The sequence below is a fragment of the Schistocerca serialis genome, chromosome 6 (assembly GCF_023864345.2).
Source record: "Schistocerca serialis cubense isolate TAMUIC-IGC-003099 chromosome 6, iqSchSeri2.2, whole genome shotgun sequence".
Lineage (NCBI taxonomy): Eukaryota > Metazoa > Arthropoda > Insecta > Orthoptera > Acrididae > Schistocerca > Schistocerca serialis.
The window spans coordinates 749,398,195-749,405,391 of NC_064643.1; the positions used below are offsets into that span (position 1 = coordinate 749,398,195).

A 7,197-nucleotide genomic window follows, 5' to 3' on the forward strand; every position below is an offset into this window, starting at 1 on the left:
AAGGTGGTAGTGCACATCTCCGCAGCATACTCTTTGTCGACATATACCTTCAACAGCAAATAAGTCATTGCGTCGGTAGCCAAGTTCATGCGATACTCCAGTGGCGAACATCTGTGATATCGCAATAAATTCTCGAATTTCTTGTCGCATCAGTTCGCAAACAATTCGCGACGTTTCCAGAATGAGATTTTCACTCTGCAGCGGAGTGTGCGCTGATATGAAACTTCCTGGCAGATTAAAACTGTTTACCGGACCGAGACTCGAACTCGGGACCTTTGCCTTTCGCGGGCAAGTGCTCTACCAACTGAGCTACCCAAGCACGACTCACCCCCATCCTCACAGCTTTACTTCCGCCAGTACCTCGTCTCCTACCTTCCAAACTTTACAGAAGCTCTCCTGCGAACCTTGCAGAACTAGCACTCCTGAAAGAAAGGCAAAGGTCCCGAGTTCGAGTCTCGGTCGGGCACACAGTTTTAATCTGCCAGGAAGTTTCATATCAGCGCACACTCCGCTGCAGAGTGAAAATCTCATTCTAGATACATCCCCTAGGCTGTGGCTAAGCCATGTCTCCGCAATATCCTTTCTTTCAGGAGTGCTAGTTCTACAAGGTTCGCAGGAGAGTTTCTGTAAAGTTTGGAAGGTAGGAGACGAGGTACTGGCGGAAGTAAAGCCGTGAGGACGGGGCGTGAGTCGTGCTTGGGTAGCTCAGTTGGTAGAGCACTTGCCCGCGAAAGGCAAAGGTCCCGAGTTCGAGTCTCGGTCCGGCACACAGTTTTAATCTGCCAGGAAGTTTCATATCAGCGCACACTCCGCTGCAGAGTGAAAATCTCATTCTAGATACATCCCCTAGGCTGTGGCTAAGCCATGTCTCCGCAATATCCTTTCTTTCAGGAGTGCTAGTTCTACAAGGTTCGCAGGAGAGTTTCTGTAAAGTTTGGAAGGTAGGAGACGAGGTACTGGCGGAAGTAAAGCCGTGAGGACGGGGCGTGAGTCGTGCTTGGGTAGCTCAGTTGGTAGAGCACTTGCCCGCGAAAGGCAAAGGTCCCGAGTTCGAGTCTCGGTCCGGCACACAGTTTTAATTTGCGAGGAAGTTTCAATTCGCGACGTTTCCCTAGACAAGAGACGAGACTCTGTGGCGATGCGGTGTGGTTATGTAAAATATAAATGGATGTTAAACGACGCGTGGGCAGACTCAGTCGTGTGTCTTAAAATAAATAACACGTTGAACAGCGAATTAACTGAACCAGCTGCCCTGTCTGTTACCGCTTCTCTACCTCCAGATACGAATTAGCTTACCTGAAGATCTTCCGCCGCCTGGACCGTGGCAGCATCGGCGACTGAACCTACGAATGTGTTTCAGCTATACGATATTACAGAATAAGGCACAGGAGGAGAGCTACAAACACACAACAGAAAGGCAGAACACTAATTGTATATTGGCACTTAATGAATTGTGGAAAGTGTCTTGGTCGCAATATAATTTATTAATGTGATTCGACACATCATCAGAAGACAGCTGCTTTAAGGGTATATGGAATGAGTTTTTCGAAGAGAAAATAGATTTTTGGGTCAATGCATTTTCGAAATATTTAGTCTCCCATTTATAGCTGTGTATAAAACATTGAGATGACATGCATAGAAGTATTTTAAATTTTTCTTTGCAATTGCTGCGCACGATGGTCCGCACCGTGTTTACGAGACACAAAATGTGCCTGATATAATCCTGCCATGCCTGAGATATCATTGAGCACAAGAGAGTTATCTTCCCTGTTCGCTACACAGTAAGACAGTTGATAACCGATTTTACGCCATTTGTATTGTTACTTTGTGCGTAAATCCATCTGCTTGTTGATTTGGTGAATCCATTGAGTTTTTTTTCCTGCAGCATTCCAAGACCTAGTCTGAAAACACTTAAAAAGCGTGTACATTGACGCAAGAAAGTAAATGATACTCAGAATTCGTCTGATGCATCGTCTAAGTCAGTATTGGATGTCCCACTAGCGTCTAACCTCTACACTGGTAGTGAAGCATTGAGTCACTACACCTGACAGTTCTCCAAAAAGAAGACTAGCTGGAATTGAAGAACAACACAAGAAACTAAACTCTGGGACTACAAAATAAGAGATAATTATTGTGTCCTTATTATCAGACGTCTTGCAAAAAATGTGGAAAATGCAGTGTTTCTCTGAAAACAAACATACATGTAGGACTTGCTTGTGAATTAGAGTTGATGTGCAATTACCGGTATTGCAAACACAGTGTTATTTTTTCAATTCCTCACATATTACTGCAGATACAGGTAAACTATATGATATAAACATTAGACTGCTTGATGGATTACGGGCTATACGTAATGACAGAGATGCAGGTGGCATTTTATGTGGTGTGATGAACCTCCCTGCTCCACGTCAGAATTTGACAAACATATCATTGCAATAGGCTCTGCTATTGAAGATGTAGCACAGACGAATATGAAAGATGCTGTTGAGGAAGTAGTTGTTGATAATACACACATCAAAAAAAGTTTTGCATCACCCCGGTTCCCAGAACTCCTGAAGATGGACGTTGACTGTGGATTTTGTATCACAGACACAGACGCAGGCATGTCACTAAACCCGCCCAAAGATGTGAACAACCATGCATGAGGAACGCCTATTAGATGGAGGGGTCCGACAGCCGATCAGCTCCAGTTATTCCACAAGGAAGGGGGTACACGGCTCGTGTTGTCTGTAGCTCAATCATGCCTAGATGGTCAATACTGCGGTTCGATCGCGTCCGCATTGTTACTTTGTACCGGGAAGGGCTCTCAACAAGGGAAGTGTCCAGGCGTCTCGTAGTGAACCAAAGGGATGTTGTTCGGACATGGAGGAGATACAGATACAGGAACTGTCGATGACATGCCTCGCTCAAGCCGCCCAAGGGCTACTACCGCAGTGGATGACCGCTACCTAAGGATTATTCCTCGGAGAATCCTGACAGCAACGCCACCATGTTGAATAACGCTTTTCGTGCAGCCACAGGACGTCCTGTTACGACTCAAACTGTGCGCAATAGGCTGCATGATGCGCAACTTCTCTCGCGAACTCTATGACGAGGTTCATCTCTGCAACCACGACACCATGCAGCGCGGTGCAGATGGGCCCAACAACATGCCGAATGGACTGCTCAGGATTGGCATCACGTTCTCTTCACCGATGAATGTCGCATATGCCTTCAACCAGACAATTGTCAGAGACATGTTTGGAGGCAACTCGGTCAGGCTGAACGCTTTAGACACACTGTCCAGCGAGTGCAGCAAGTTGGAGGTTCCCTGCTGTTTTGGGATGGCATTTTGTGGGGCCGACGTACGCCGCTGGTGGTCATGGAAGGCGCCGTAACGGCTGTACGATACGTGAATGCCATCCTCCGACCGGTAGTGCAACCATCGGCAGCATATTGGTGAAGTATTCGTCTTCATGGACGACAATTCGCGCCCCCATCGTGCACATCTTGTGAATGACTTCCGTCAGGATAACGACTTCGCTCGACTAGAGTGGCCAGCATGTTCTCCAGACACGAACACTATCGAACAGGCCTGGGATAGATTCAAAAGGGCTGTTTATGGACGACGTGACCCACGAACCACTCTGAGGGATCTACGCCGAATCGCCGTTGAGGAGAGGGACAATCTGGACCAACAGTGCCTTGATCTACTTGTGGATAGTATGCCACAACGAATACAGGCATGTATCAATGCAAGAGGACGTACTACTGGGTATTAGAGGTATCGGTGCGTACAGCAATCTGGACCACCACCTCTGAAGCTCTCGCTGTATAGTGGTACAACATGCAATGTGTGGTTTTCATGAGCAATAAAAAGGGCGGAAATGATGTTTATGCTGACCTCTATTCCAAATTTCTGTACATATTTCAGAACACTTGGAACCGAGGTGATGCAAAACATTATTTGATTTGTGTAATAGCGGGGACTAGTCCATAACTTTTGATGGAAGATGGCAGAAGAGGGGTCACAAATCTGAATGGTGTTGACACAGGCAAGATAATTGTTGTGGCAATACTTTCCAAGCATTGCAGATGCAAGGATAAAATGAAAAATAAACATGACGAATAGTGTACAGCAAATTATTACGGTTCAAGTGGTCGTATGGAAGTTGCTGGAGAGGAAGTACTTATCAACGCTCAGTAAAATGGTACAACGTTGGATACACAAATTGTCTTGGAGATGGTGACTCAAAGGCATTGAAAGAAATAGAGTAACTGATGACGTATGAGAACAATGTGAACATTTTCAACCTAGAGGGTGTTGGCCACGTTCAGAAGAGGATGGAAGAAAGGCAAGAAATTGCGAGTAGATGGGAAAAACAAACTGACAGGTACTGCTACAAACCATATTCAGAAGTGCAATAGTCTAGCAATTAGACAGAATACAGCAGATGCAGAATTAATGAGAAGAGCAGTCTGGACTCTGTGCTTTTCTTTTCTTGTTTTTTTTTTTCACAAAGCTTCAATCTATTCCCTACATAGGTTATGTCAAAAAGAAGACGATAGTTGGTTCAAGGACAACCGAAGCAAGGTAACTAACCAACAATACAATCACCTCATCATTTGAAATCTGTCATAATGGACGAAATAAAACCAATAATCCGAGACTTCGCAGATATTAGTCTACTACAAAAATGTCTTCATGGTCGGACTCAAATTGCAAATGAGCGTGGGAATCATGTGATATGGAACAGATTACCTAAAAATGTATTTGTAGGTACAAACACTCTTCGCTTAGATGTTTATAATGCTGTTTCATCATTCAGTAATGGCAATATAAGAAAGTGAAAAGTTTTGCAGAAGATGGGGCTCTGTGTAAAATTATGAACTGCAGCAGTTTTGCTTTGTTTAGACAACGAACGGTTCAGGTTTTCAAATGGTTCAAATGGTTCTGAGCACTATGCGACTTAACTTCTGAGGTCATCAGTCGCCTAGAACTTAGAACTAATTAAACCTAACTAACCTAAGGACATCACACACATCCATGCCCGAGGCAGGATTCGAACCTGCGACCGTAGCGGTCACGCGGTTCCAGACTGAAGCGCCTTTAACCGCATGGCCACACCGGCCGGCCAGGTTTTCAGACACTTCAGAGAAAATCTACTTAAAGATGGCTAGACAGCAGAGGAGAGCCACCAAGAAGAAGCTATTGGACAATTCTGATGACACCAGCTATGGAGCAGGCGTGCATTGAAGTAAAACCTTGGGAGCTCATTTCCTGTAATTTTAATTGTTTGTATATAAGGTACTTTTGTTTCGTCAGAGTCTATTTACAGTAGAAATATGAAATTTTCAGAGGTCGTTCTCTAAGGCCTTCTAATACATCTGTACTACCCGCCCCGTTGGCTGAGTTGTAAATGCATCTGACTGCCATGCAGCGGGCCCGAGTTCGGTTACTGGCCGAGTCGGAGATTTTCTCCGCTCGTGGACTGGGTGTTGTGTTATCCTCATCATCATTCCATCAACGTCGATGAGGATTCGCAGCCATCACCGCCATACATTCAGAAAAAATGAAATATCTCAAAAACTAAAGTTTCTTTTTCACAAATGATTAATTCAGAAGAAAAGCCGAACGAATGTGTGCGTTCTGTGGAAAAATCCAGATTATGGTCCCAATAATTCATGAGAAAATGTTCCTAACTTTTGGCTCAATTTAACGCTGTAAGCATAGGACATCCTAAATCCCTTGAAAAGAAAAAGAACGTATTACAATTTGAAATGCCACAGAACAGTTATATGCAAAATGGTCGACGTTGCATCAGCACTTACAAAGAATCACCAGAATGAGTCATACGGTCACCCACTAGTGTGTAAACAAAGTACTGAAAACAGCTCATAGATATATGAAGCCTAGAGCCAAACTGAACGTACACGGAGACCAGTGGTGCTTTGGTAAACAACTGCCATGACGAGATTGCGTTGCCAACTAGTCCAGCATGTAAATGACTATTGAAAAATGTAACCAACACGATCCATCATGCCATGCTTGAAACAGGCAGAAATAAATAAAAGCGATACAAAAAAGCAGCTCTAGTGGGCTATCATTACAATGTGTTTTATAAAATTTGTAGCTGCAGAAGACCACACCAAAGAAATATTATTTTTATCGGATTGGATATCTCACTTCTTGAACTATTTTTCATAGTTGTTGAGCTACTATAGGCTACTGCATACTACAATATGTAAGCGTAGACTACGACAGTTTTCCTAGAAGCTTTGGTCAGTTAAGGCCATACCTGCGTTACCTAGCCATTGAATGTGTTGCATACCTATAGGACGTTACCTCATTACGATCGCTTTCGTTATGTGTTCGCTCAGTGTTTTACTACATTACCCTAAAAACTGGAAGCGGTGAACCATCTAGAAACTGAGTGAGGATATACAAAGAGCCGGGTAAGCTACGGAACATTTCCGTTCTACATAGTTATCCTCGCGTCTGTTTCTTAAGAATAAATAATATTTATAGCAAAACTGATATTGTCATACTTTATTCAGGTTTTATTTGAAAATTATTGATTTTAAGCGTGATACACAGGGATCTATCTATCTATCTATATCCGAATCCCGCTCCAGCTACTGCCGGGTCTGGGTGCTGATGAGTCCTCTCCATTTGGCTCGGTCCTCCCACCACTTTTCTCCCTCCACTCGCTGCCAGGTCACACCTCTCCTTTCCACAGATATTCTCACTCCCATTTTCCACCGTGTTCTTGGGCGCCCCCTAGCTCTTTTCCCATCCATCTTTAGTTCTTCCATAATTTTTGGGAATCTCTGCCCATGCATCCTCTTAACATGCCCATACCATCTTAATCTCTTTCTTTCAATTTCTTTTCTCACACTTTCTTGTTTGAGGTCCTTTCTAATCTCTACATTCCTTACTCTGTCCATTCTTGTTTTTCCCTTAACTGCCCTGAGAAATTTCATTTCCCCTGCTTGCAGTCTGCTCCAGTCCCTTTCTGTCATTGTCTATGTTTCTCCACCATAGGTGACAATAGGGATGTAATAATTCTTATACATAAGGAGTTTTGCTCTTTCTGAAACTTCATTATTCCAAATAACGTGTTTTATTGTTTGGGATACACAGGGATATAGTAGTAAAAATTAAGAAAAAACAAATCAGATTTATTACATAGCGCAAGAAAAAGTAATTTCCACAAC

General features: G+C 43.6%; 1 non-coding gene across 1 annotated transcript; it reads right to left on the reverse strand.

Annotated features, from left to right (window-relative positions):
• Positions 1-245: 245 nt before the first annotated feature.
• Trnas-cga (transfer RNA serine (anticodon CGA)) lies at positions 246-320 on the reverse strand. The gene has a single exon. It is a non-coding gene; the product is annotated as a tRNA-Ser (tRNA).
• Positions 321-7,197: the final 6,877 nt, after the last annotated feature.